Here is an 11,412-nt window from a genome sequence, read left to right as displayed (position 1 = left end):
GTACTCTTCTCTGGGGAGCTCAGTAGGATTTGGAGGAACTTGGGAGTTCGGATGGAAAGGTGCGGGTGTGATTAGTCCTTATGGTAGGTCGGAGGAGGAGGGGATGGAGCAAGGCCAAGTCGGGAACAGATCAGGGGGAGGGGGGCGGAGAGTTTTGCGTCAGGCGAGTCCGAGACCATGTTCAGAGAGCGGGGGCTTTTTGGCACACGTTGATCATAGAGCAGGGGCTTCAGGTCAGCCCTTTCCTTAGCTTTGTTTGAAACAGTGCCCCGTCCGGCGTCTCCTTACTGCTGTGGTCTCGCCTCGGCCTCCGTCGCTGATGTTCCACAATCCGCAGTCAGGCCGCGTGCTCCCACATCCGGTCTCTTTCTCCTCCGACAGTGATACCCTTAAATGAGTTTTGAAAAGACAGTCTTTAGAGATTTTGCAGAAAAAGGTAATTACATAAGTCTATTTCTCTCCCAACACCAAGCAACTGGGGTAAGCACTCGCTACATTGGAGATTCTTGCGGCTAACGTATAAACAATTGATGATGGGTTTGCTGGATTCCTTACAATTTCCTTTCGCTGGCTAATTCTTTGGCGCTTTTGATGATTATTTCGTTCATTTGTCATATGTCTAGTATAGTAGATGTCAGTTCTTCTGGCAGAGACCCATTTCCCTAGTACAAGTCTTGAAAGGCTAGGCTGGTCTTCAGGGCCTTGTATTTTACAAAAAGTGCAACGTGCTATTCACCATAGTCTGATAGGCATCCTTCTGAGGGATGAACATAGGCTAAACAAGTCTGCATTACATAAAAACATCTTATTTTCAACCATGCTTACTGCAACAAGTTCTTTCGTTTTTCAATCTAATTTTCAACTTTGCACACATCCTTTTAACTTTCTATATAAATCCTCGCAACCTGGTTACTACAAAAACTCGGGAGGGGTGGTTTGCAATAATTATTAAACTTATCCTCGGGGAAGGAGGGATCTGATGGATACCAAACTGGGGGCATTTTGGGTAGATGGGGGTGTCTCGATCATTTCTTACAGCTTGGGGTACGGAGACAATTTTCAATGGGGATGGTCGCATTACCACAGACACATTTTTATCATAGGAGCCACTGACAAATAGTTCCCTGAGAGTGGGTCAAATTTAGGGAACCTTAGTCGTCTTACCTGTCCCTTTCCTATCGGCCAATTTAAATTTCATCCATATTTTAGTAGAAAAGGAGAGGTAGTAACGTGGTACCAATACAATTTTATTTAGGACAGATTTGCACAAATACTTGTGGTATTTGGGGCCAATCAGGAGGTGCACCAGGTTCGCCAATTAGGTGCCAGTTGCTAGGAAGAGGGAAAGTGTGGAGGGGTGGAAGAGTGAGTGAGAGAAAGAGAGAGAGAGAGAGAGAGAGAGAGAGAGAGAGAGAGAGAGAGAGACAATAGGCCGAACAGTACACGTGTGACATAGAGAATGACCGTGTATTGTTTGGGCTATTCAGTGCGTTACCCAACGTTAGACGTTTCGGGTCTGTGTTAGGAGGTGGGAAGCATGCGGTTTTGGGACAGAAAAGCGTTAGATTTGGTAAAAAGGTCGTGAGAGCGTCCTTGTTGTGCCATTTTGTAGCGCTAGTCCGTCTTCATGCATCGGGCGTGACGTGGTTCCAGATCCCTTATGATACTCTAATCGGGATTCTAATGTAACCTGCAGAGGGAAAAAGGGGGGGAGAAAAAGGGGGGGGTAGGGGGACAACATTCGAACACATCAAATGTAAGGGCACGAAAATCCTTTACTTACCACATAATCGTACTTGTCTCTTCGGGATAAAATCCCTTAGGGTTCTGGTTTCATGGGGGCAGGCAATGTGATAGGTGGTTCATGGGGAGGTTCGAGGATGGCGTTAAGGATCGTGTGTAGTGAAAAAACGCTAAAAAGAGGAATCAGAGGTGCCTAGCGCGAGGTACCCGGTTTCGTAGATGTACCCGGTCATCGGGGTCCCAAAACCATTCCCAAAGCTGTGATGTTCTTAAGGCATACCAGTTCTTTGTTCAACCCTGTACCTTAGTACCTTCGACCACCATATCCTTATAGCAATTTATCAATCACACCATTTTACTTTACCCATTCTGAAGTCGAGGTCCTTCTTCATAAGCAGCGTATCATACCTTCGTTTTGACCATCAACCCAGGGCCGAACAACCATTTCTCGGATAACCTTAAAAAGAGAGCAGAACAGTTGCGCACAGAAAAACCCTCCCACCGATACCCGTATTTACAAAAGTACGCGGAGCCTATCCATAGCTTCTAAGACTTTTATTTGTAGAGTTATTCAGTACGTAAAAGGTGAGAGCGCAATTCATATTTTGGCCTGACATGTCGCCGATGGAAGCACATACAGTAGGGGGTTATTTTGTAGCCCAAGAACATGTAAAAATGGTCTAATTAATTATTTGCAAGTAACCAAAAACATTTCATTGCGTGACAAAAGGAATCAGGGGCATTTCAGTTCATAAATGGAAATACAGTCAAGCTCATCGTAATCACATTTCCTAGATGTAAACCGCGGGTGTGCATCATAAGCGACGTTATGTATCAGTTACAACAAATATCGAAAATAAATTGTTCATTGAAATCAACATTTTATGGAACCCTTCTTAAATGTTCGCCAAGTGAACCCTCCTCCCTTTAACATCGAGTGCGCAATGGTTCGTATATATATATATGTATATCTTAGTACATCAAGTTTCATTAGTTAAGGAACACCACGAGGCATTCATTAGTTTCCATTGGTACCAGCGCCATTTTGAGCGAGGTCGGTTTAGTCCGGAAGTAGCATCAGGGGCAAAAATATCCCCGGCAATTGGCGGTTGGACCAGAGTCCCTTTCGGCAGTTCAAAAGAAAACTGTGCTAACAGAGGGGCTGGTGGTGCGGACCGTCAATCAAGAGAGGGAGGGGGTAGAGTCTCTCTTACCGGGTCATGTTGATGTTCAGCCGGAACTTGTTCAAGTTCGTTAGCCCATAATGTTCCTGGGTGGTTCAGACGGAAGCTGAGGCAGACACGAGGGCACCGCCATCTTGTTGCTGTGCCGTGGTTATTTCATTTGAGATCAATGCAACTGTTCCTCACCGGAAGCCTGAAGGGGCCGAGGGCTCTTGGGACTTTGGTAGAATCTTCAAAGTCGAGGGGATGTTTTGTCGATGGTGGGGGCTTGCGCCCAGGTGGGCAAGCGCCCGAGTTGCAATTTCGGACAAAGTTACTCCAGCGGCCTAGACCCGCCTTTCAAGGGCCCAGACGCCATTTTTGAGGCCCTGCAGCAACCTTTGCCGTATCCATCAGGAGCGGAGGAAAACTTCTTGTGATGGCGAAAAACAGAGCATCATGCGGTTGGAGCAGGACATTTTGGTTCGGGGCGCCAGGGTGCAGCAGTGGAGCCTTCATCTGGGGAGGTGAGGGAGGCTCACCGTGCCGTCTTCCTCTCCCGGTGCATCCTACGCCGTCTCTTGGAATCAGGGGCGCACATGATGACCACCCTACACCCCTGATTCCGACTCTTGGGGGACCACTGTACATCCGGTACTCCGTAAATATGCCCGTCGGACATTGTATGTCCTGTACTACGCAAGTATACCAGCCGGGTCTTGTATGTCCTGTACTGAGAAAGTATACCAGTCGGGCATTATATTTCCTGTGCAGCGTAGGTATATGGCCGTCGCCCGGCTGGAGGACGTCGGCGTCGGGCCAGGGCAGGGAAGCCTCCTACCTGTGGAGGTGGAAGAGGCTCGTCCGCGTCGCCTCTTCCTCCCTGCCCACCCTGCATCCGTTCGATGGAGGAATTCGTGATGGCCGGACCAGGAGATATGAGGGAGGGGGTCACCTTCATCCGCCTCCTCCCTACTCGCGGTCCGGGGGACGCCATCCCTGGAAGGGCAATATGGGAAGACCATTTCATTGCCCGCTGTGTGGGGTCTCCAGTACCTTCTCGCCAGCAATCTCTTTTTGGGCTCATGGTTGCTGGCAGGCCCCGCCCCACACGTGCTATGTGTTTCGGATGGGCGGGACCATCGAACTGTTACATTTCGAGGACTTCCGGAGTGAGCATAACATGTTTTGTATTTTTCCTATTAGTCAAGTTTGCTGTTTAGAGAGTTCTACTAGTTATTCTATTTACTGTTGGTTGTGTGTTTTACCGTAATTAAATCCTAAGTTATATAATAGACGCTTGGCTTTCTTGAATCTTTTCTCTAACGGGGGGGGTTGTTTACACTGACCTGCAGTTGTGTTTGTTTTTCAGAGTGGGGGAGCAACAGAGAGCAATCAGTCCCAGAACTCCAACATGTCGTTAAAATTTGTCTGACGAAATCTGTGCCACCGAGCATAATCGAACGGGGTGGTCCTGTCTGTTCTGTCTGCACTAGTCTGATTGGTTTTTATCTCACGTCTTTTTCCTTTCTGTCGGTCCGTCCTTTCTGTCACCCCTTCATTCTTACCTATGCTTTGCAGAGTCGGGCATTGGGCTTTCCAGTGTCCAAGACATTTACAGAAAGCACATTGGTTTTGTTTTAAATCTGTCCGTCCTGTGCGTAATGTCGGGGGATTACCTTCAGGTCGTTGTGTTCCGGGGTTGGCTTGTCGGCACATCCCTTTACACCATTCGCTTTTCATGTCTACTCCTCGGGACTGTGCCATCGCTGGCCCTTCCCTTTGCCTACTAGACGTTTGGGGGGTTGTCCGTCGTGTCCCTTCACCTTCTCCGAATTCGTCGCCTTCCCTTCGTCGTGCGGCTTCTTTGCGCCACATGCCGAGACTATCGAGCATAATAGGTGTTGTTTCATTTCTACGAAGGGCTATTTCCACCGTTTCTATTTTGTCAAGATCAAAGGATCCTCTCAGTGGCCACTGTCTTTCTCGATCCTCTTTCGTATATTTATGCCACAGCTCACTGTAGGCTATAGCGATTAATCCATGCTTCATGAACATGTCCTTATTAGGGGTGCCTTCCAGCGGAGCCGGATGGTTCATCTCTAATAAGCGGTCCGGGTAAAACAGGCTACTGACCAGTGGGGAGAAGACAGGCATGACGGATCACAATGGGATAATAGTCAGCACTACCTATCTTATCACTGCGCGCAAAGACTAGACAGAATATTTCTATTCTACGTTGTTTGCACGTAGTGAATACCTCATGAACCAATTCTGAGCGATCAATGTTAGGTCAAAAATAAAAAATCAATATGGTCAATGGGGAGAATAAGTAGGCTCGCAAAGGTTCGCGTCACCTACCCTTTCACTATCTGTAAAGAGGGGACCTAATCTTCCCTGTTTTCAGACAGAGAATCTCCAGAAAACAATCTATAACAGTTAATCAATGTTAGGTCAAAAATAAAAAATCAATATGGTCAATGGGGAGAATAAGTAGGCTCGCGAAGGTTCGCGTCACCTACCCTTTCACTATCTGCAAAGAGGGGACCTAATCTTCCCTGTTTGTAGACAGAGAATCTCCAGAAAACGATCTATAACAATTAATCAATGGGGGGGGGGGGGCAATTGTTCAATGGGGAGGGGGAAAATAGGTCCGACGGGTGCGTACCTATCCTTCGCTGTTTATAAAGGGAGAGCCTGTTGTTTCTCCGTTTGCAGACAGCGAATCTCCAATAAATTAACAAAGAGTAATACTAGTATTTTCACAACAATTATCAATTACTTCCAATTATCTATCACTATCGCAATTTCGTCGTGTTTACACGACCTTACCCGGACCGCATGGACAGTTTCTCGTCTTCCGAATCCAGCGCCCGATCGTCCTCTTCTCTTCGTACTTCTCGTGGCACTCCTGATGGTTCCCAGTCAGGACCGCAGATCACTCGAGAGAGGTCTGTTCGGAACCAGTGAAGTTCGGATGATCGGCTGTCAGACAAGGGTCTATCGGACAGGGTACCTTCCGATCGTTGCAGTCGTTCACTCTGTCGTCAGGACCTCTCCCACTGGATCCACGTGTCGCTGATGGGCCCCACGTTTGGGACGCCAATTGTTAAAAAGGGTTCCAAAGACAACCGGTAACCAAAGACCCTTTTATGTTGCCCGGCGGTATCGCCTCTATGACCCACCAATATTAATCAATGAAGAAGCAGGCGCTGGAGACTGGAAGGCGGGAAACGAGGATTTTATTCTCTCCGGAGGAGAACACATCAATTCAGACAGCAAGTATCGTCACGAGGTGCTCTAACCACATCTCTGAGGCCGGGCCTCTTATACTAGAGTTTACGACCTTTATTGCACATAACACATTCTCGTAATATTTTAATACTTGAAAGAACATCCTCGGAATCTCCCCTCCAGACCCGTTCCCACATACATTTACAGTTGGATTCCCCACCCCGGTCACAACAGGTGATGGTGGTCGCACAGCAGGGCATTCCGCCGATTCACGGAATGCATGGGGTTTGGTCGGATCTCATGGGGTGGGGGCTTTGATCGGTTCGGGGGTCTTTTGATGGGGAGGGGAAACTTCCTACTGTACGAGGTAATAAACAGTATCCGCAGAGCCAGGTGGCGGCCTGGGAACAGGGAAGACAAACGGGGACACAGGAAAAGGGGGTTTGCATCAAAAGGGATTGAGGCCATGAAAGGAATGAGGGGAGGTGTCGCGCTGGGAACAGGATGGGATTCAGTGGTGGAGCTGCGCTGAAGAGGGGTTTATGACCCAAGGCATGAGAGAGCGGGGGGGTTGTCAGCGTGCGGGGGAATGCTTGCGAGGTTAAGAGAGAGAGAGACGCGCTGGCTATCAGCAAGGGGCAGGGAGGCCATGGCATTCAAAATGGCTGCCGCTTACGCGCATGAATGGGTTTGAAAAGGGGCAAGATGGCGCAGATAATGTTCACCAAGTTTGTATTTATTTTCTACAGTTTGATAGGACCCACCGAGACTTTTTGCCAGCCCCCTACTCTACTTTTAAAAAGTACTTGCACAGGAAGAGAAGCTCTCTCGGGGGTGGGGTCTGCGGAGGCGAAAGGTGCTGGATCCTGGGGCAATGGGCAGTTGGAAGGAGGACACCCCTGACTGCCCCCCAGGCCTCTAAGCACGCCAGGTGAAGAGCCCAGGCCTCTGCACAGGGAGAAGAGAGGCACAGGAGGAGAGCCAGGCGAAAGGCTGGCGCAGGGAGCCAGTGCAGACCGCTCCCGGCAGAATGCACCCTCTTGGAGACATGGAGGGTGCAGGAGAATGCTCCCCCTGGCTGGGGGGCACCGCCAGGAGCAAGAAAAGACGAAAATGGGGCAGATCGGACCTCCAGGGGCTGAGATATGGCCCCCAGAAGGTGAGAGATCTTTGACTTGTGGCCCCCTGATGGTGAAGCGCTTGAGGCTCCGCCGCCGGTCCAGAAAATGCCCTTAGGGTGGGCCAGGTCCCGGGGACTGCCATCCAACGTGGAGAGCCTGCGGGGGTCCCGGGTGGGACTGGGGCCCCGGACAAGGAAGGAGGAGCCAGGGGCCCAGGTGGGACCGGGCCCCCGACCAAAGCACGGAGCGGCTGGGTGTGGGTTCCCCGCGTCGCATACCCTTACCTGGGGGTCCGGGTGGGACCGGGCCCCCCACCGAGGCCCCAGAAAGCGGCAGGAGCTTGAAGCCCCCCATGATGCCTTGCAAGGCATGAGGAATGGATTGTTTTTGGCGTTTCGGTGGCCCCAGAGGAGAGGGGTCACCCTTGAGTGTGAAAAGGTGCTGGGGGAGCTGCTGGAGCAGCGCAGTCTCGCCCCCAGCACAAAGCTAAGTCCCTCCCTAAGATTCTTGAGGATTTAAAAAGAATAACCCCTCAACTCTCAGCGAAGACTGCTTCACCTCCTAGGCTGGAACTTTTGTTCTACAGCTGGGGGTTCATTGAGAAGTGCATCAAAGATTGAAGGGCTGAGTTGGAGATGTCTCGAGAAGGGCATCCCCTGGAGGTGAAATGGCGTAATTGCACTGCAATGCATTTATTAATGGTTATTTCTTTTAGAGGGACTGATGTTCAATGTGAAGTACTGGTGTAAGGTGATGTCACAAGTAAAGTGGATTTAAGTGGCTAGACACTCCTGCTAGAGTGTCTGACGGTATTTACAACTTAATCCTGTGATCATCTGTGATGCCTTTAGGGGCTGCAATTGCAATGCATTTTTAATGATATCCATATGTGCTGAGTACTGTCATTCTAAAGTGTGCGTAAGCATGTAGTCTTGCTGCTGCGCTTAGGTGAAAAACCCTGACTGTTAGCCCTTAAGATGTAGAGGGGTATACTTTAGGGTCAGTAGGAGATGCTTGGTCAGGGTCATGTGTCACCAAGGCAAGTGTATCCCTGTTTAATGCTTGTTGAGGTGATGGGAGGGGGACGCCGCTGGGGTGGTGCCAGTGCACAGGGCCCTCGCTCCAGGGTAAGACCAATTCACTGCATTGGGGGCAAGATGATGTGCATACGTGGGAGTGGTGGTACTAGACCCCACCCCCCACCCCCTGCGGGAGGGGTGGAGATGTTATGCAATGTCACAAAGTAATTCCATCAGCTTATGTATATTTGTAAATTAGTGGATAGTATTGAGTGGTGTGTATGTTTAATAAATGTACTCTTACTTTTATAAAGCAAAGTACAGACTGGACAATCAATTATTGAGTGTTATTTTTGCGCACCTGCAAATGGCGATTACTAGCCCACACCACCTCCCTTGAGTAAGCCTCAGACTGCTCTGCAACGCTACCCTCTGAGAGTCAGGCGCTACAATTGGGTGTTTGGTTCCCAGTGAAGGACAAATGTAGTCATGTTATTTGTGCCGGCCTCACAGATGCTGCCTCGTTTTCCAACATTCCTCCACTGTAATCGTGCTGTGTGCATGCCTTGTGTGGCACAAGGGCGACGCACCACTATGATCCATCTACCCCGGAGGGTGTGTTTTATAGGGTACCCCATCGACATTCACCCTAGAACCACTCGGCTAAACCCAGCTTAAGATGGCGCGCCATCATCACACACCTCCCCTGTTGGGATGAATGTGTACATACACTTTACTCCACTGAGCAATGAACAGACAGAGTCAGTCAATCAAAATACAACAAACTGGAATTCCTTCAGCATCCACCCGTGCACATACAACCACAAAGATTTCCACAAATCAAACTAACTTTACTTTCAGACTGCAAAGTAAAAGCCCTTGACTAACTTCACTCATCCAAACACCAACACACCACAGAAAAAGCTGAATGATGACCCACGCAGGTCTGTAGAAACCGGGCACTGATTGACAAAGCCATTAACGGTTGTAGGTGCTATACAAATGTGTGTGCATGTGCCTATGTGCACGTCCCTGTGTGTGCGTGCCTCACTGGGGCACCCCTACCGTCAGCCTCAGCTGCTGATCTTGCTGTGCCCCCCTCTGCTCCCACAGGTACAGCGGGGTGCAGCCCCAGAGGTCTGTGAGTGGCAGCTGACACTGGTCCATGCCTGCCGGACCCTTCCCTGTCTCTAACAGGGACCAGGAAGTCTTCTGCTCACAGTTTAGCCCTCCCCCCGCTCCAACATATTTATTTATTATTTAGGCGTTTTATATAGCGCTAGCCAAACCCAAAGGTATCGGAGAAATTTACAACATTTGTCAATTACGTTCAAGTATACAAAGAGTGCCTCAGTAAACACAGTGTTCAAAGGTGGGTCACTGATCGGTATAAGTCACGTAGCATTCGAAAGCCGAGCAGTAGTGGTGGTGGTAGTAGTAAGGGGGAGTACTGTGCTGGTCAAGAGGAAGATACTGTCAGGAGTGTTCTTTTCGTAGTGACTGGATCCTCTGGTTGGTGGCGAAATATTATTGTAGGTCGGTTGTCACTTCGTGAGAGCTCGATTGAGGAAGAACGCTTTGAGCTGGCTCTTGAATTCTTTGACGGAGGGGTTTGTCTCGACATGTATGGGGATGGCATTCCAAATTCTGGGTGCATTTCTGGAGAAGGACCGAGATAAGGTCTTTTGTTTGCAGGTTTTCGGGGGGATGAGTAGCAGAGTGTTGGTGCTTCTGGATTGCTTGTCTGTCCCGCTTTGTTGAGTTTGGTGGCTAGATAGGTGGGTTTGCCAGTGTGGAGGGCTTTGTGGGTGAGACAGGCAGTTCTGAAGTAGGCACGCATTTCTATTGGCCGGGCTGAAGATGGCTGGAATGCCAGAAACCGGTCCTCGGAAGCTTGTTTCCGGTCCAGGGAGGACCTGGCTTGGCAGTTCAGGCAGACTGTTCCCATGAGGCACAGGGTCAGACTGATTTGCATATGGCCATGTCTGAACTGGGGTGGCAGAGTGGGCTAAAGAACGGTGATGGATTAAACCCAGATCATTTGACTGGGTGTGAGTGTTTGATTGATTCAGATGCTCCGTCCATCACCACCCCCTTTTGTACCACTAGACGTAGGCAGGGCTAGACACCCCCCCCTGTCCTGTGTCAGGGGACCCTTGGGTGATTAACCGACCTACGCTAGCCAGGACGAGGCACACACATCTGCCTAGCGCCAGGATACCCTCCTCAGTAATTAATCGACCTACCCTAGGCAGGGCTAGGCACACTCTCCAGCTCAGAGCCAGGGTACCTTCGCAGGTGATTAACCAACTAACCCTAGGCATGGCTAGGCTCACACCCCTAGGATAGTGTCACAGGTGATTAACCAACCTACCCCAGGCACGGCGGGCACACGCACCAGCTCAGTACCAGTAGACCTGTCGCGACATCCGGTCATGGTGATGGTAGGACCATACCAAGAGGTTGACCAGGGGCCTGAAGATTTCATAAAGATGGCAACTGAAGGTACGTATCCCTGCGCACTCTCTTTGTCTAAGGAAGACAAATGTACCCAATTAGACAGGAGTCTACAGAAAGTAAAGAATGCGCTAAGGGGCTGTTGGTGAAGGAACTTTCTTGATGGAGCAGGAGGGCTGACACCAGAAGAACAAATGGGGCAGCCCAGCTTAGGCGATGCCAAGATGACGTCAGTGAGAGCAATGAGGGTCACGTGCTGCGGGATCACCAGACATCATACCTCATAGATTATGGGACACAGCAGAAGAGCTAGCACGTCACGGACATCGGGGCGTGCAAAACCTAAAGCGCGGCTGAAAGGCAAGGTGTGGTACCCCAACATGGACCGTTAGGTCGAAGAGACATGGTGTGTGTTAGAAATGGGATCTCTGGCTGGCCAAGGCTCGCACCACAGGCAGTCAGAGGCCACCACTCTAAGTCAGGGCAAGGGAGTTACACGCCAAGATAACCCCTGCTCACCCTCTAGGTAACGTGACACGAGCTGTAAGGCTAAACTCGGAGGCTATGTGAGTTAAGTGTTTGCGCACGCACCCAGCAACAACACCCAAGGCCCACCACAAAGGAAACCCCACACTAGGTTTTATATAAAAATAGCCTTTGTATTGTAGCAAAAAC

The sequence above is a fragment of the Lissotriton vulgaris genome, unplaced genomic scaffold (assembly GCF_964263255.1).
Source record: "Lissotriton vulgaris unplaced genomic scaffold, aLisVul1.2 SCAFFOLD_3421, whole genome shotgun sequence".
Classification (NCBI taxonomy): Eukaryota; Metazoa; Chordata; class Amphibia; order Caudata; family Salamandridae; genus Lissotriton; species Lissotriton vulgaris.
The sequence above is the reverse complement of the archived record's forward strand: the minus strand, read 5'-3'. Positions refer to the sequence as shown.